Source organism: Bombus terrestris, chromosome 3 (genome assembly GCF_910591885.1).
Source record: "Bombus terrestris chromosome 3, iyBomTerr1.2, whole genome shotgun sequence".
NCBI classification, from domain to species: domain Eukaryota; kingdom Metazoa; phylum Arthropoda; class Insecta; order Hymenoptera; family Apidae; genus Bombus; species Bombus terrestris.
In genome coordinates this window covers 17,634,489-17,654,795 of record NC_063271.1, presented here as the reverse complement: position 1 = coordinate 17,654,795, position 20,307 = coordinate 17,634,489, and the positions used below count along the sequence as shown (strand labels likewise).

The 20,307-nt window shown below is 38.4% G+C and overlaps 1 protein-coding gene across 1 annotated transcript in view; it reads right to left on the bottom strand.

Moving 5' to 3' along the window:
- LOC100643387 (hormone receptor 4) overlaps positions 1 to 18,730 on the bottom strand; it is a 150,673-nt gene extending 131,943 nt beyond the window's left edge. Inside the window, exon 1 of the mRNA XM_048404130.1 lies at positions 15,198 to 18,730. The gene's annotated coding sequence lies outside the window, so the exon portion shown is untranslated. The remainder of the gene's footprint in view (positions 1 to 15,197) is intronic.
- Positions 18,731 to 20,307: the final 1,577 nt, after the last annotated feature.

Here is a 20,307-nt window from a genome sequence, read left to right as displayed (position 1 = left end):
GCTCGAATCATCTGATTCTTACCGATCCCGAGGTTTGTAATCGTTATGAAAAGCGAATGCATTATTCGTGAATCATTGCGACGTACACGATTCGAAATCCAAATTGCGTATTTTGTACGTGTACTACTTAAAACTACTTAAAAATCCTTCCTGTTATACCGAAAACTCACTTAGAGAATCATCCTAAAACCTACAATTATTATTTCAGATACCACGCGTAAAAAAGGAAATATTTAAAACAAGTAGTATTTGAAAAAGAAAGGAAAAGGAGGGAAAGGGAGGAAGAAATATTTCTGAGGAAACAATCATTGTTTCGTGCATTGCTACGTGCAGAGCGTTTGAAACATTAGCATCGAGTGTTCGACGCTCCATTCAGCAAGGCTTGTCCGTGATCGTCCGCAACCAATAGCGAAATGGAAGCGAGAGTCGCGGTGAGTTGCTCGAAAGAGGTGAAAGTCCATAGGCACACCATGAGCGACGTGTACCGCCATTCAGTCCGTGGCCCAGTCGTTGACTAGTGGACGGTCTGTGAACGAGTCGATGAGTCCAGTCGCAGCTGGACTCGCTACACTGGCTCTCGAAGCGGCGCATCGTAGACGAAGATTCCGCTAACTTACTCATCGTACCGCTAGTCCACGCTTATTCCGCGTCTGTGCGCGCCACGTCTGCGCTGTCAGACCACCATGCTAACCGTTGCCGCTCCGTGACTTGCTACGTGACTTCCGGGTTTTCCCTTTCCGCCTCGTGACTCATTCGCGTCAAGATCGGAACAACGTGGGTCCAATATATACAAATTGCTATACGCGTTCATGAGTTATCAAACATTCAAATTTCTATTTTTTAGCGAGACAAAGCAAGGAAAGATGAACAGGTAGAAGAAGATTGCTTATCGATGTTAATTTCAATATCATATTTCTAAACTATAATTTTTAAATCATCTAATCATAATCTAATTCATAATTAGATTATTTTCAAATCAAATTAGAGATTGGTTTTTTGGTGTAGACGACGATAGCATACTTTAATGTTATCGCTGCAACCGTTAGCGTTGCAACATTATTGTAACGTTCGTCTACTAAAGTCTACTACAGTTCTACAGTAACAAGGCGCAAGTCCTACGCTTATGATCCGTGCGGAAAATGGACACGTCTGTATATATATTAATGTGGTGTGTGTGTGTGTGTGTGTGTGTGTGTGTGTGTGTGTGTGTGTGTGTGTGTGTGTGTGTGTGTGTGTGTGTGTGAACTCAATTAAAAAGCGTACATGCAGAACAATGAGTTAGTCAGCTCAGTCTGTCAACAAACGTCGCCGAAACCATTCTAAGAAATTATACTTTGTTGTATCGAAAATCTGATTTTTGTTCACCCACTATCCCCGCATAGACAATATTGAGATGTCTAAAAGTTAAGAGATTATAAATTATTACAGAAATAAACAAATTACCGATGATAATGACGAATTATTACAATATTGAAGGCTAATAAAAATATAATTGACTTTACTTTGACAAATTTAAACTTTAATTCCTACCTCATAGTCAAGCTAAAACTTCAATTTCTAAACATCTGATCATTTTTCACAACACGAAGGAAATACAACACTTAACAAATGATAACTCTACAGCGCCATAATAGTTCAAGGAACTCAAAGATCGCAAGGCAATCCGATCCAACCGCAGATACCGCTATAGTTACTCACAGTACCGCTAGTCCAAGGTTATTCGCATCCCGCGTGGAGCAAGCTGGATCATTATGGTGTCCCATGTTCCGCAAGAACCCCGTTTTCCCTTTTACCATCCTCCCCTCGCTCGTGGGATCCCACGAGGGTGAAAGTGAGATCGACGCCTTATTGAAACTGGGAAAGTGACACGCTGTTTTAGTCTTCTCTCTTCTCTTCACCTTGTTTCCTTTTTTCTTTTTTCTAACTTACGAGCTTACATACGTAACGTTTAATAGCTTATGCTGCGAAAGGGTAACTACTATTGGATTAACGAAGGGCGAGAATCGATATAATAGCCCTTAGTCCGTTATAAAACAAAGAAAAGGAAAACATTTTATCTGCGATCATCTAAAAATTCATGGCGTATTTGTTAATTTCCTGTTCGATACTGTTGAGTGATCGGTAGGAATCGTTTATGTTATGTGGAATGAATGTGTTTAAACAAAAACTTTAATATTAGACATCTTAAACACAGTGGAACAACTTTGTAAAACAACAATCGAGGTATCGAGGCAACCAGAAACAATCAGAATGATCGAAACATTTCTGTATTACAATTATTTTATAAATATTTAAATAGTCGATCTCACCTACTTACTGTATATAATTGTATATAATGAATTCCAAGGTCACGTGAAACTTCGAAACGAAAACATAAACAGAATGATCTGAAAGAGTATGCGATAATAGTAATTCGGCGAAAGCTTCATCAATTTCCATGTCGAAATTAACAGGTGAGCCTAAACTAGACTAGAATTTTATCCAATAAATTTCTCTTAAGGTTCGACATTCCTAAGAAAAGAAAATGAAATACTCAGGTGTACTTGATACAGCCCCGAGGATACGACTCCTCGTTACATAGCGTTTAGAGTGCTTTCGAAGTTCTTAATTGCAAAAAAGAGGGATTTATTGGAAGGAGAAATGGTAAGAAAGAGAGGAAAAATGGGAGAAGAGACCTATAACATACAAAACGTTTCTGCGTGCTGTGTGGACTAAAAGGAAGCCTAAAGAATGGGCGATGAACCACTGATGTTATCACGTAATCAAAAGTTACGAATTATGGAGCATGCATAATGCACGGTTGGGTCTACTGTAACATTCATGCAAATCCGCATAAGACTCCTCTGCGCTTATATATATCCATTTCGCGTGTTCAATCAAATTTTCACGATTGTAAGTTTCAATATAAATGTAACAATACACCGGTTCAACTAAATCGCTAAAACACGAGGATGTGGTTTGTTTCGAATTTTGTCTTTGGAAGTGGTATTAACCGAAATCGAATTACGTTTCGATGTTGTAAATTCAGTTAATCCCATTACACCCTTTCAGTCAATTTCGAAGCAATCGAATCTTAAAAGATAACCATTTACTCTCAATATAATTTAAAGATGATCTTATGGATAATTAATATATCTAAAGTATGCATTACACAAAATGAAACATTCAAAATAACTGACCATATTATTCTTCTTCAAATTAAAAAATATCTTTTCCTTAACATATGTATATTCTTCACTTTTAATATTCTTTAAATATATATTATATCTAATCGTACCTCATATATTATATGTGTAGTATTTTGATTTTATCATTTCAAACGTTATTTGTTTCTGAGTAATGCAGAAACTATTACAAGCAAGTTTAATATCGTACCGCTTTCAACAGTTCGTAGAATGAACAACAGCATGTCTGCCTATTAAATGCGAACGATTTTTTCCTTTATACAGATTTCTTTTAAAGACATGAAGTTTACCTTGAGCTTTTCAAACCATACCCCCCGTTTCCGTCTCGATCATTAAATGATATCTCTGATCAAGAGATACGTAATTGCGCGAATATTTGCATCGTTTGCACAAGGTAAACTATCAGTTGTGTTCTAGAGTGTTTTTAAACCAGATTTGCTTCTAACATAAAGTGTTACAAATGCAACGGTTAAGAACGTAGATATCAATAATACCAATATCTATTTCTTTTCTAATAAAAATCTATTAACAAAATTATAACTCAAAGTATAATTAGGAGAGAACCGTATGTCATCTTCATCTCCTTAAAAAAGAACGCAGTCTTTCGTCCGCTAACTTCTAAAAGTTTTACGAAACACGTGTCAATTATTTCTTATTCTCCTTTCATCCACATTTCAATTCCTCGATTCATATTATCGATTTTGTCCTTGTACATATATCCACGATATTGATCAATCGCGAAACAAAGAGAACTTGGTAACATTTTATTGTGAAATCCATTTCGTCGTGGTAAAAGTTGAATAAACGAAATCTCGTTCCAGCGCCACTGATTCCTCATCACACTATCGTGCATGTTGGTCAACGAAATTGCGCGACGATAGATCGAGTACTATAGTGAGGGCGTGGAAAGGTCCTAAGTGCGGCATATCGACGCCCCGTGAGGGTGAAGTCCTTGAAGGGTTCTCGGAGACGAATTGACGGATAGGGACGATGGTTTCGTGCATTCCTGCAGGCAATTCCACAGCAGATGGAGTCGGCAGCAGGAAAAGCAGGCGAACACGAAACACCATGGGGGTAGGAAGCCGGACGAAAGTGTTTTCACACGCAGGAGGTCCTAAAAGCTTAAAAAAGAATGGCCGAACTCAACCACGGAAATACGTATTCTCGATTTCCATCAGACGTTTTCTAGATTTATATTAATTTGTGTAATGGAAAAGTGAGATTTGTATTCAATTTTATATATTAAAGTTTGAAATACATGAATTAAATTTAATCGAGTAAATTAGAATTTGATAATTTAGTACACATTTTGATATTGGAATGGTGTATGAAAACAGAAATGTGTAACAAAACAGAAATTGGAAATTTTCGTGTAGAAAATCTTTGGAGATCGAATATTAAAAGTTTTATGACTGGAAATATAATATTCTTATCTGTAAAAAAAACAACAATCTTTAAATCTAGTATTTATTATATTTTCTTTGAAAAATAAGTTACACTTCATCATTTAATATTAACCTTTCGTATGGAACTGGCTTGAAACAAGTAATCATTCATAATACACTTTCAAATTTAGTTATCTTATATACGTTAATAATGTTTTAAATGTAATAATTAGATTGCGGATTTTTATGCAAACTCACATTTGTACGAGTGTAATTAAAAATATAGAACCTAGATAAAAAATTATTTTACCTGCTAAACATCGGAGAGAACACCATTCTCTGAATATTGCATATATTTTTACAAGTCCTTTGCACTCTACGCATTTTTGCACTTTCAAAATTCTCATAAATCCATAAAAGTTTTCGATCTAACAGTACCCCATCTATATAGACGTTTCTTGTATTGCTCGCATTTCCTGTATCATTAAATTTATATTAAACGTACGTCACTATATCTACATTTACAGGGACTAAGCGAATTCACCCTCATTAACGTTCGATAGGTGCTAAGAAAGAATCTTTGATTGAGAAACGTCCTAATTAATGGATTAATTTTTCGCATAATATTAGCCTTAACAATAAGAAATATCTCTATGAAAGTAAAAAGAAGCCACATGTTTCAAGAGTTTTTTCAATGAAACGAAACATCATTTATCCTTTCGAATACGAACCAACAATCATGAACGCGAATTCGCACAACAATAACGCAATTAATGGACGAAATAATCATCCTTAATTCGAATATTGATTCCGGGAAGTTGTTTCTCACGATTGGCAGACGTCGATAGCGAGCGTAGCAAATCGCCTATTACTGCCTCGCTGTGTTCCAATCGCGATAATGGCCAACGCAATAAGACCACCGTCCTGCGCTTTTGATTCCTTCGAGATGGGCCTGGATTTTATTAACGGGAAGATATAATTGGTAGAATAAAGAATTTGATCCGGCAAGAACGAAACAAAGAATTACAACAAAATTTAAAGAACGATTTGATCGAAGTATGATAATTTTACGTTGAAAAGCAATTATAAAATGGTAGAATTAAAGTGCTCGGGCACAAACAAATTTTTGTCTGCTTAAATTAAATGTCTATTGACATATGATATATTCTAAAGGGGAAAAGAAAACATAAACATAAAATGTGTAAAACCTTTAGTGTTTGAAAGTGCAATGTTCATAAAATTAAAAGTCTTTGCGTTTCGTAAATATATAGATATTTCAAACTCGACTACTTATAAATCCCTCAATTATTATTTTAAAAGTTTTTAAATAGATAAATGATGTTACAGATCTCCAAAATGTCAAATGATCTGTTTATAATAATGAAATATATATTTATACTATTTATAACTCTGAAATGTCGAAAATTTACAACAATAATAATTAGATAAAAATCAAAACATTTTATCATTATAATAGAGATTTTTTAGATGTAGTTCATTGTTTAATATATGCTTCAATAAATATTTAAAATTGTATAATTTGTAGAACTTCAAAAATGGATTTGGTGCATTACGAGTTACATAACATACATAAATCACTATTTTCTAACAATATCTTCTTTCATTCTGAAATACAAAGCACATTTCATGTTACTCTTTTATGAATTAAAATGAGTTTCACATAGTGGTATTATTTTGAATTAGATGCACAAATATATCTTTCGCTCAAAGAAGCTTTGTTTCATAATTTTTCTAAAAACTGATAGTAACTGATACTTTATTATCTTCACAAAGAGCAAATGACTATCATATAATACGTATTTGCTTATTCATAAAAAGTTTCTGAATTACTTAGGTTAATTACATTGATATTTTCGAAATTAGTATCTAAATATATTATATTAGTATCTATATTATATTATATTATATTAGTATCTAATTTTATATATATATATCAGCAACTTGTAAATTCATTAATAAATGAGCGTTAGTTAAACTATATTCATCTTTTATTTCATATAGGGAATGCTACAAACATCTATAGAAAAATGTCAACATTTCAGTGTCAAAATGCTGTTACTTAAATGTCATAGTTTAACAAGAAATATATACATATTATCGCTTAAAAGAAATTCAACCACGATCCGAACACTATGTTCTGCGGTTAAACATCCAGATTTACAACGATTCTGTTCATCAAAACGTTTCGAGCTCTTCCTGGTGTCGCAAGCTTCATCTACATTTCATTTTATACGACCTATTGGCCAACCGGCCGATGCTCAAACGGTACTTCTGATATTTAGTCTGCACGAGTTTCGCAACGCCGCGCGATGCCGAAGCATCGGTATACACGGTTGCCTAGTACCGAATTGAATTAATTACCAGCGAACCGATTCTTTTCGGCCGCGAACAACCCCTCCGGGACGATTCATCGTTCGATCAGGAATTCGTTTAATAAATGAAACGCGTTCAACCTCTATGAGGATAACAAGTACGAATTCTTCTATGGTAAAAGAAACGTTACAAATCTCTAATTTTAATTAGACAATTTGTTTTGCATTGGCAAAAGATTGTGCGATTAATACGAGTATAATTGGAACTCACATCCTGTCAAATCCATAGGTCCGTATTGTTCTACGAAGTATTTATACGCGAGATAATGGTTCGAAAAAAGAACTAACTTATTTTAGGTCAGAGAAAAAAGAAAAACCTGCTTTTTTTGAATTGTCGCGATAGCCATGTTTTTTCGTCCTAAACGAAAATTATGAATTAAATCATGACAGAACAAAAGGAATTGGGAAATGTAATATGTATATATTAACATGTTCCCTGTTACAGCGCTTTATCTGACGGCAGCGATCCATTCACCCGATTAAAATTAATTGTAGCAATAATGGTGACCTTGTAGCCGACGAATCTGCATACCGTTCGAAATAAACGGCCTTTCATTAAAAGAGTGATCAGAGGGAAGGAAACGTATCACTTGATGACGAGTAACTTTCTTTCACGAACCTGCGTGATATACCATTTTTTACGGGAATTTTTCACCATTTTAAGAGAAGATAGTTGGAATAGACGTTAATGCGGAATATTATATTCATGCTACAAATAAAATATGTTAATATCGTGAGAATTTGTACGTTTCTTCCCTACAAAATATTTATTACACAGATAAAGGAACGTACCTATGTACTTCGCTTGATCAAGAGCTAAAAAAGAGTTTGCAATTTGAAATTATCTTCTATAAAATTAATTCAGAAAGTCGCGACACAAAAACCGACCCCTAAAACCTATTTTCTCTCATTACCAACATCCATTACTCAAAACAAACTTTCTCCATCCCTTTCGATATACCATCTATCCACCTTTACCCACATTCAACAAAGCGACCCAAGTAACAGCCTACATCGGTTCATAAAATCACCCGGTATCGTATCCTATGACACTATTCGCCATCCCTTGGCAGCTCGAAATAACAAGCTCGTCATCATTGTCAACAATCCATGCTGTTCCGTCATTCTTTTCCTGTAGCAAACGAGTCATCGTGATTTCCCTTGGAAATCGGAAGATGAGCCGAACCGCTATGTAGTAGCATGCTGTGTGAGGGTTTGTTTTCGTCGAGGCACGAAGGCAATGGCGTAGCCGTGTGCAAGTAAGCCGATTACATATGCGGTCTTGATCAGAGAGAGGACGAGAGGCGCGTCGCAAGAACACTGTCAGTGCGGGGGCGCTACTCGCGCGGTCGTGTCGACCGCGGGTGTTCGGCGAGGAATAGTCCACCAGAGCAGGAAGGGATAACGAGCGCGTGGTCGAGGTGGGAGAGCGCCAGGCGGTAAAGTGGGGGTTGTTCGGTGGCACTGGTGGCAGTGGTGGCAGCAACGGCGTGCTCGGTGTCATTGCCTCGACGCTCGGGGCGGCCAGTGACTCCATCACTGACCTAGTGCCGAGGATGGCCGATCGGAGGCGGAAACGGCCGAGCTAGAGGCCGTCGACCTCGGCCGGCCTCCAGCGCGACACACACCGATCCTATGAGTAGCGCCCCGCGACCGTACACATTGCGCCTTGTCCTTCTCTTTCTGTGTCCCCTCCCTATTCCCTACGGCTCGTCTGCACATCTCAACGCTCTATCGTTCTCCGCGTTTTCTCTTTCTCTGTCTCCAACGTGGCCGTCTACCCCGCTCGATCTGCTTCGATCACCGTTTTGCCGCGTCTCTTTCTCCAAGCTTCTCCGGGAGCTTTCCATCTCTTGTGCTAGCCGCCCATTATGTATACAGCGTACACAAGTCGGCTGCTGCTGTCCGGTCGCTCCTGAAAACCGCGGAAATGCGCGAGTTACGATTATGCGTGAGTTTTGTAACTGCGCGACGAGGAAGAGAGGAGTGGCGTGGCGTGGTGCGGCGTGGCGTGGTGCGGCGTGGCGTGGTGCGGCGTGGCGTGGCGTGGTGTGGCGTGGTGTGGCGTGGTGTACACCACGCGAGGCTATGCCGCATGCCGTGCCGTGACACAGGGGGCGAAGGAGACAGAAGGGCGGTCTTTTTCCATTGCAGGCTCACGCACGCGGACCTAGAAAAACGATCCCTCGCGTCGACGTGAAAACGAAATCCAGACGTGTTGGTTTCGAGCCTGTTCTCCTCGACGCACATTGACGAACGACCGGTAGACGTATCGGTTTTATGACAGGGAATCTGGCAATTTCACCGTAGCAGAGAGCTCGCTGTTTTCGATGATGGAATTTCAAAGGCAGTTTAGCACAGTATAGTACGCTCAATTGATCGACAAGGGGAATGCGGGACGGACGGACGGTCGGTTCGTGTTCGATGGATAGGGCACAGCTCACGAAGTATCGTTACTTATTTCGATAGCCGTGCAAGCGTCGTGACTATGGCTATGGATGTCCTATTCTCGACAATCGTCCGCCGAACAATCATTCGTTCATTCGTTCCATCGATCGATCGACTTCGACATCTTTCGCTTCAATTTTTAGTTGCATCATCGTTACTGCGAGATTCTGTTCCATGCGAACGTTTCGTTTAATTGCTTATGTATGTCAATATCTTTTATTCTTTAACGCATTAATAGTTGAATAATATATTTGTTAATATAATTTAATAGAAAGATTTAACTCCCTACAAGTACATATTGCACGAAAGATAGATTACGATCTTTATTTTAATTTGAAATCTATAGATTACTGTAATAAGTAGTTACTATAAATTATAAACAGATTATTTATCGATATAGAGCTGTATTAATTTATTAAGAGGCTATAGTGGTCAGTAAGTAACATATAAAAATTATAGTTGCATAGGAATGTAACTTACAAGTTACAAACGATTAATAAAACCTTAGAGAATTAATGATGTCAACCTATGTAGACACATAATAACTCATCATGCATGGCAAGAACAACCTTTCGATTACATCTTCGTCTCATTCCATTTTTCTCTGACGAAATACACGAGTAGAAGACGCCTCTATGAGCCAATACATCCGGAACACCTTGCATGCACGAGCGAGACAGATGTACCCGTGGTCCGTGACAAATACAATGAGATTGTAAATCAAGTTGGGTAGCCGACCAACTATCGAAGGAAATATCGCTGTCGCGCGTATGAATCATTACGAGTACGACCAGGTATATTATCAAATAATCATGCATGAAAAGAAAGAAAGAAGCGGAAACGTTAAAAAAGGGGCCGAATAATCGTTGCGATATGTCTGTTCTGAAGTTCCGAGTGAAACAACCGAAAGAAATCTATTCCATTGGCCGACGAATGAAAACACAAGCCGCCCGAACTAATTGTTGTCACAATGAACAACGCGAACTAAGGAAGTTGTATACAAACTGGCTATAACTGTTGTATATGTATGAAATACGATGACGCCCAAAAATTTGACAGTTTCTATCGATAGCCCAATGAAACAATGTGGGGAAAAACACGTTTATTAAAAATACGCGTGACTGTCGCTTTCAGGTCGCTATTGTGATGAGAATTCAAAGAGAAACGGGCGTAAGAAAAGCTCTGTCGTAAGAATTTGTCATTAATTTTTTAGTTGCAATTTATCACGATTTAGTTGCCTTTTCGGAAGTTATTCAGAATTTACATTCAAGTACATATCTTTACCTTCTAATTAAAATACCAAGGTAACTATGCTATCAACCACGTTTACCGTTGTATTTATATCACGAACATGGTGTGAAATTACGTAATCTTGAAATGTATCGTACAAAATCACCGATCTCCACACAAACGATTTTTATAGTACTCTGTACCTTCAGTTGTCCCTATAAGATTTAATCGAATTCAAACACGTTGTTCGAGTCAATTCAAGGAAACAAAATTCTGATCCTACGAGGTTAATTAATTCCATCTATCTATCTTTATCCACCCCTACTTCATAATTATAAGTCGTCTAACTCTTCTTCTGGTACAAGCTTCACATGTCCCATGACGTCAAATTCGACGTTTGCATTCAGCGAATCTTTAAGCATTCAAACTCTTACATTCTGGCCCGTGGTCATTGTCGATCGTCGGTTGACGGAGGACAATTATGATAAAGATATGCGGGATGCATCTGTTTAATATACTGAAATACTCGTGGTGAGACCGGAAACGAGATAAATGGTCCCTGCTGTTACCATTCACCGACGAACAAACGTAGAGAAACACTTTCCAATATTAGTCGATATCAAAGACAAGAACGGTCCGTACTGATAGCCTGTAAACATTACAATCACAAAATATCGCGAATGAACATAACCACAAGTTAACTCTATCGTGGCGCATTTTGTAGCCACGAGTGTTTTCTTGAGTTTAAGGTGAATAAAATAGGAGACGTTTGGGGACGTTCAAATTGTAAAATGGGTTTTTGATGTAAGTTTTCGAGTGAGTTCGTGCTATATCGTTCGACGTAGTGGATTTTGAAACTCGCGCTCTTGGAATTTAACATTTTTATTAAATGTAAAGCGTAGGACTTAGGATTTAAGTAAAGTAATTGAAAGAGTATCTTGAGACTGTAAATTGTGAGTTATACTCTGCAGCTGGTTAACTGTAATTGAAATTTACTTAAACTTTACTTTTGTTTTTATTATAAATGCGACTAAACTGGATTATAAAATGAACGAAATATTTTTTGGCAATAATGGTAATAGATGAAGGAATTAATTCAGATACTAGAAGTTTCAGCATAACTCAGAATTTGAATTTAGTTTTAAAATGTGAGTTTAACGTTATTTTAGCACTATTTAAAATGAACATGACTTAAATATCGAAAATTTATATTTTCTTTATTCTTCGTACAGTTTCAGAGCAAAAGAAATATCTTTCCGCTGGTGGAAATAACGAACACGCGAATCCAATAAAAATTAAACTGGATTTCAAAGGCGATGGAATCCTTTTCATCGATCGAAATAATTTTATCCGTTTGATTCGATTGCGTTCGCAAACTATTTCTAGTATTTCCCGGTAATTAAAATTATTAACATACGTTCATGGACAAGCGTGAATAATTTTACGGATATCTGAAAACGAATGTTTCTTGGGAACAATTTAAATGTTATTATGTACACTATATACATATATACAATTTAAATGTTTTAATCGACTTATTTAGTAGAAACTTGAATTTCTTATGGTCACCAATTCTCTCAACAGAATTTAATTCACCGATGCGTCTATTATTGTCGAGAAAGTATTTCATTTTTCTCGCGAAAATTTGAATTTTTATATTAGAAATATTCGAAGAAAAATTAAGGAGAAGTTTGCAATCTGTCTACAAGAAAAAACACATTTGTTTTATGCTAAACGCAGGTTTACAGATAAATGTTTGCTATAGCAAGTGAAGTGTAATAACTAAAGAAGGGAGATACCATTGACCGTTGATCATGATCATGAAATGTAAAATGTATATTTTGGCAGCATTAAAATACCAGAGGATTTATTAAAGAATTAAAACTATCTTTTCCAGATAAATTAGAATTGTTAATATTTTAGATTAATATTAATTTGAGATGGCTTTTTCTGATTCATGATATGCGGTTATATACAGGTATTTTTCATTTGAAAATTAATAATTATATTTCTTAGTTTCTAAAGAAAGCAGGAATATCGTAGCTGATCTTACATATATGTAGAACTATAAAATACATAAAACTGTACGTACGTGCTTTATTTATAGATTGTTAAAAAAATGTTTCGAAATTCCCGTGATTTTTTATTTGCTTGCCATATTTATATTTCACAAGTATGTATATTTTCATATTAATTTTAAGTGTTAATGTATAAAATATTTAATGTATAAAATATATTCAATCAGTAAAAAAATATTTCAATTATGGGATGAAAGTATTCCTTGTATTATTAATAGAATAAATGATCGTTTTCGCGTATAAGGTGAAAAAGAGTGAGGTGTATGGGGAAAAGAAAACGAAAGAAAGAGAGACGAAGAGAGAAAAGCGGGACAGGTACGGATATGGCGCGCCACGTGCACCGAGATTCGCACGTTCCTAACCTACCCCATTCGTTAACCTGACCCATGTCGCGATTCCTCCGTAGGTCGATTCCCATCGAGCGCGAATTAACCTACATTTCTGTAGGCATAGGCATTTCTGCGAGCACAAACCATAGGTTTCTGTCGATACAAAATTAACCAGCGCTCACCCTTCCGGTGCAACGAACGTTTCCACTCGATACGCAATCTCTCTTTCCCTATTGATATCATCGTTTCTTTCTCTCCTTCCTTCCCTTCTCACCATTCTCTTTCTATCACAGAATTTCTCTTCTCGTAATTTTTTTCCTTTTTTCAGAATTTCTCTCCCCATAGCCCTCTCTTTTGGAAGAAGAAAGTGATCATTCTAGTCCAAAGCATTTACACCTGGAGTATTTTCTCGAGCAATTTAAAAGGAAGTGGTTAACACTAATCACTGGATGGTCCATTGAGTTTCAGATATTCGGTTGGAACTAATAAATGAAAATAATTTCATAATTTGATACGGAATTTGCAACGTCTGTCAAGTTAAATAAAAACATTTGAATGTAATGTGTAGTCTTGCAAAAAGAAAATCCTCTCTGTCTGAGAAGCAGAGGTGTCATTTTACTTGGAAAATGAATAACGCTTGATGAACATTCCACTTCGCGACATCTTTTCGTTCCATTTCGCGCGCGACACCCTTTTCAAGACGAAACGGGAGTCGCATAGAAATGTAACCAGATGAATGTCTGCGATGTTTTACTGAAGAATTTCGGCCAAGCATATATTTTATCTTCCAATCCGGTCAAGTCCATTCGCTTTTGTACTCGTTGCACCGGATTTCGGAGGGGATCGCCGAATTTCGAACGAGCGGAATTTCGTTTTCCTTCGTCGCCCTACATTTTCAAATTCCGATGCGTGTATATCAAAATTTATAGATTGCAGCACTTGAGAGTTATTTCGAGTCGAATACATGATTATTCAATTTTTTGAATAAATGCTATTAATTTTTTGAATACTTACTAATAATTATTATTGACTGATAATAATTATTAGTAATAATAATTATAATTATTACTCCGAACTAAATTAATTCGTTAAGGCGATCACAATCCGCACGTTAAAGTTATAAAATTATGTATCAAGGACCGGAGTAAACTGTATAAAATTGAAAAGATACAGGTTAAGATCCTAAGAAGAATGTTAAGACCTTCCCAATGTGTAAAATTATCTCTGCTGACTCGTAGATATATTTATCAGAAATCCTAGAATGTGTATTTTAATATGCCGTGAATGAAACTAGCGGTAGTCGATGAGAACAAATTGCCGGAGGAATCTACTCGCGCGCAGACAATGACTTCACGTAGAGTAAATCGCGGATTCCTTTTCTTTCACGGAGGAAGGGAAACGCTCTCGAGCACGCGAAAATGAGAACGAGTCGCGGTAAGAGACAGTGAAGCAGTGAAACTCGATCCGCAAGCTTAGAGGTCGTTTCTATCTGTTTCCTTTCCTTTCTACCGCAAGAGTAAAGTTCCATTCTGTAACTAGCAACGGTACATTAGACTCGCGAACACTCTTTCTTCGCGTTTCTCAGATAATGATATTGTTGGTATCGAACGAACGAATTTTTACACATATCAACCCCTGTTAAGTTTCAAATATATTAAAGCGTTTTATTCTGGATACTTGGAAATTATGCGTTCGCAGGTTTTGATGGACTATGATTTACCAGATAATCTAATCCATACATAATCGATAAAATAGATGATCATATAATTTGTAACGTAACAGTATAACTAGTATTGCTAACGAAATCTGATAAAGTTACCAATAGATACTGGTAAATTGTTCCTATTAATAATTGTCTCAATTCCTAACAATATACGAAATAACACAATAATAGACAAATAAAAAGTTTCAAAGAACGTAGACATATAGTTATGTATGTAAGTAATCTGCAACTCGGAAGGCATTACAGAGAGTTAATAAAAAACGACGATCGATCCCACAAACGCCTGATTGCTTTTGAAAGCTTCTTCCAAGAAAAGAACAGGGTACCGATATTTTTACTTCATCGATCGAGAAAGTTCTGAAAAATCGAAGGGATCGATGCCGAGAATCGATATTAACGGCATATGGCGTACATGGTGCAACTTACATTTTTGGCTCGTCGATGATCGGCCATCAACGTGAGCGGCAGGTGTTAGCGTAGCCTCTTTTCCCCAACTGTGCGGTGTTCCGGAAGTACGAGCGTGGACGACACCGGGCCGGTCGCGATCGCGGCCGCCTTCAGCTACTCCCCAACTCGTCGCACCTGCGTGTCATTCTCCGTCACGGATTATCTGCCTTGTAGTATCGGACCTGTCGTCGAGTAAACCAAGCCCAGGGGGTTCGCTAGCCAGGAAAATCGTAATGTCGATCACTTTCACTGCGCGCCGCGCGTTCCCTTCCGTGTCACAATCACGAGACAACCAGGGGCGGACGGGAAGGGGGCCGAGAAACGAAGAGAAGAGGAACGCAGAAACGGGCGGCGACACGACGAGGAATACAAGTGAGAGAGGGGGAGAGAGAGAGAGAGAGAGAGAGTGAGAGAGAGAGAGAGAGAGAGAAGCGGAGAAAAAAAAGATAGTCGCGCGTTGGTCAAAAAACGGAAGATGAGAAAGGAACGGAAGATGAAGCAGGCAGTGAGAAATAGGGACGGAGCAAATAGGAGAAAGGAGAAACGCCGCGCCGGAGTGCCGGTGGATCGTCACAGTTTCACTTTTAAATTGCTCGAGGCGCTCGCTCGCTAGCCACTCTCCACTTGCTTTATTCCGCGCTGCTGCGTTGCGACTAGGTCGCGTGCGTGTTGTGTACGAGGATTACCGTTACCGTTAACGTGACGTAGACAGTCACCGGTAACGTCATAGACCGCTCACTCTCCGGGTGTGCTCACCTCTTCCTGTTGGTATTCCCCGCCCAGCTAGTCGCTTTACTTCGCGCTAACGAACTCCCGGATTGACTTTCGATATATACGTATACGTGTACGATACGTGCTTCACACCTTGTTGGAACCTGGCTGCGGGGTTCCGATACCACCGAGTCGTTCGACTGGTTCTGCAGGAGAGTCGCTCTGTTACATATTGGTTATCGTTCACTCTTCTCTATTAGCGTAGACCGCCAGGCTGTTGGTCCATTTACGGGATTCTTTCTATCGGTCGACCACGTCAACGAACTTGAGTTCGATCCTCGTGATCCATTGTTCTACTTCTACAGGAAACAAACGATCCTGCGCTGTGAATCAACGCTCGACATCATTGCACGATCGTTAACTATCTTCCAGCTTGCGCTTCATCCCTCTCTGTGGATTAATGATTCGGCTGGAAAGTGCGTGCTGTTTGCGACGAGGCAGCTCACGAGATAAAAAACTCAAGACAATGGACAACTGTCTAGCGAAACTGTTTCTTCTTCTCGATCGTCTTTCCTCGATTACTGCTATCCGTCAGTCTGGTTTGTGCACCGGCACGCCAACACACGACAGAATCACGACGCTTTCGAGTACTTTCCGCCAGCGATTCGCGGTCATCACAGTTCAACATCAAGCCTGCCGTCTTCGGCCACCGAGCTACTATTCTCGTGCGTACGTTTACACGACGAGTTTGCCGATTATTTGTTCCAAGAACTTATCCTGCAACTGCTGAAACCGTGCACGATTCTTCCTCGTTTACGTTCGCTGCAGGGAAGTAAAATGGCTCATGGCACGTGTCCCTTGACGGCGAAAGCGACGCGAACGTGAGCCTTTTCAACGGTTTACTTTGTCACGATGACTAGTGGTATCTACTCGATACTTTGCGTTTCGTTGGTCACAATCGACATTTTAAGAAACAAAAAAGCTGCAGAAATAAATTTTCCTTCGTTTGAAATTTTATTTGTTTTTTACGTTTATTGCTGGGTACGATTTGCCTTGCGTACAGCTTATTGTATTTAATAATTCATTAGACTATTATATAAAATTCTCTTTGATTGCGAAAATTCATGCTAAATTTCCTTTCTCTTCTAAAACTGACATGATCTCTGGCGAATAGTTGGAGAAATAAATTATACAGTATAAAAACTGAAATTATTCGATAGTAACTTTCCGGTGACATCGTTCCAATGCTTTCCCTCTTGTAATTTGGAACTCCGATTTACATGTGGCTCAGTCGCGTGCACCATTCGCCAACGGGCCTGTTTTATAATAAAAGCATAGACAGCTGGCCTGATATTCGCGGTGGTAACGAACCGCGGCAACGTCCCGCACCAACGTCCCGCACCAACGTCCCGCACCAACGTCCCGCACCAACGTCCCGCACCAACGTCCCACGACACGGAAAGAGCAAAGGGGGTGCACGAGATCTCCTCTTCTAAGCGAACACCAGTCGCGATCGATCGCGATGATCGTTCCAGTCAATTAACTAAACGAATTTGTCGCAGTCGGGATATGCGAAGATCTGTGCGAACGCACGACCTATGAAAAATCCAATGAGGTTTGAAAAAGAAATTCTATACGATACAAACCCCTTCCTATCGATCTATCGGATCCTTTTTTAAGACTATCATCAAAAGCAATATGATTCTTTAAAGGATACGATAGAATGTTAATAGAAATTAGCTTTTCTGAGATGATAAAATTTCGTAAAAGAATCTAGTATAGATGAATTTGTATCTTCTTGGAAATCTGAAAATTAACGGCAGCTATACATTCTTCGGCATACTCATCGAGTATCAGCGAGCTTTGGTTACGATAAGGTTCGATCGATAATTGACTCGTTATCGGGTACAGTCGGTGTAGCGCGAGACAAGACCGCCAACCGTGCACGACAGCCTCGAATTATTGCTAGATAACGAGATCAATTCGGTTAATCGCCGTTAGGTGAGCAAGTATATATATCTGACTGCAAAACTCGAGTCCGTTGGTTCTATTTGTTGGAAATCTTTGAGTAACTGTATATAGACAAAAGTCAACCCAAAATTCTAGGAAATTATGGAAAATTTAGGAAACAGAGAATTAACAAAGCATATAAATGGGTAAGAGTAAAACGAGATCTGTTTTATCGTTCAAAATTTTGTTCCCTAATATAACTCGCAAATATTACTATGAATCAGATACTATGAATCATTGATAAAATCTATCTACTTTAAAATATTGCATAGTTTCCATTTTAAGCATTAATAAATCGTGTAACTGATGATTTTTAAGTACCAAGTACGAGATCAATTCAAATAGAGGATAAAATGTGTAAACGATTAAAAGATAATATAAACAAATTGACGAATTTTATCTTCTTAAGTCACTTGGTATATGTGTGGAAAACTTGAAACAGGCGATCAAACTGGTTAACGATATGTTGCATAGTCAAAATTCACACGCTAGGAAATTCCAATAATTAAAGCGCTTACGATGTCGCACTTAACGCGATTACCGAGCGATCGATCTGATTAGCGCAATTACAAACCGTATGTTTCGTTGGTCAATAGGAAAAGAATTGACATTCGATATCCGATCGTTGGTGGACCTTTGAAACTTTGATTGTAATGTTATTATATTATTATGGGGTCAAAATTTCAAGTAAAATTTGAACGTTTAAAAATACGTTTGCAGCGAATCATAATAAGAGTACCAAAAGAAAATATTTAATTAATTATCAAACCAATGATTACCTTCTGATAGTTTGTTTAAATATTGAAAATGTTAACCAATTCAAATTTCAAATCCAATCTAGATAATCAAACTCATAATGACATATATAATTGATCATTAACTAGAATAAAACATTAACTTGTTTCAGTAGCTCTATAATTTTTACTTTTTATCAAATCAATTTAAATTATCAAAATTTTATTATCAAACATCTGTACTTTCAATTATATAATAATAATGCTAAATTGGTTGCCAAATAGTCAATTAACTTAGAAGCAACATGTCCCGTTTAATTTCCTTTATTTCCCTATGAACCAAAACTCTAGACACTGTCATGCGCTAAACATGTTTTTCGACGTCGCGGCGCGTCGATGTGAAAGGGGTGTACGTATTCGTGCAACGAGCTCGATTTCCACACGGAGGTAGACAGGCTGTCTCTATTTTCATTGACACGTTGTTATACCGACGCGAAAGAGGCCCGAGCGTAATGCGGTGCCGCGGTCACGACGCGCGTTTTATTTATAACCGCGTCTCGGTCAGAAACGGGCTGCGTTGCGTCGTGACGCGCGTGTCGAATATTACGCACGCGTACTGCGTCCTTTCGCGTGCATATGCGGCACCGTTAGCGAAGTGTTACAGAATCAAAAAAGTTCGTGAACGCGAAAATCGACGCGCGGAAACAAGATCAAGAGAAAGGAAAGAAGAAGAAGAAGAAGAAACAGTTATTAGTCCGACCTGCTATTCTAATCCAGCGATTCCACCCGAACGCGTCGCCTTTGAAACGGGAAGAGAATTGCCTGATACACCGAACGACCCGATGATGTTTCTTAAAATAACGAAATGCCGTGGCTTATATTTAGCGGCAGCGGTACGTTTGGAAGTTCTTCGGGTTTTTCTGGATCGAGCCACTCGAGTCGAACCTTTGGTCGATATTCGATTGTCATGAAAGAGAAGAGAATCGATTTAGATCAGAAGAATTTAATTCTGAAACACGCGACGATCTAAGGCGATAAGATTTGTCGGATTTCGTAAAAATGGTCAGGAAACAATTATCAGACAATTCGTCGATTAGGTACCACGGCTTAGGTGAGGTATTCTATAATTTCAAAGTTGCAAATATCTTTCTACAAAATTTTAAGAAATGGTTCACCACGGTTCGACTACGAAAGACAGTCTACTTTATTTTCGTCGTGAAAATCGATAAATCCCCACTGAGGAAACCCGAAGAATCTGAGCAACTTGGTATAGCCAGCTTCAGACAGTTAAACAGACGTCCGGCAGCTATCTAAAACTGTCGTTAGGCACATTCGTCAATCAGCCAGAGGAAAATTCAGTAAGAACCAGTTACATACCGAGCATCTAATCCGTTGATCGTTTACGCGTTAAAAGTGCTCAATCTGGTTATCAATCACGTTTCGATAGATCTTCGCCAATCCAGTCTTAAAGACGACAATCCCACGTTATGGACTATTTCGCGTTTCGTTTGGCGATGGCAGACAGATTTCTAAAAAGAAATCGCGTTTGGCGCACGAATCGAAAAACAACGGCGGTTACGAGTGTTTTGCCGGTTCTTTCGGTCGAAGGTGCTAGAAACTCGAATACGAGAATC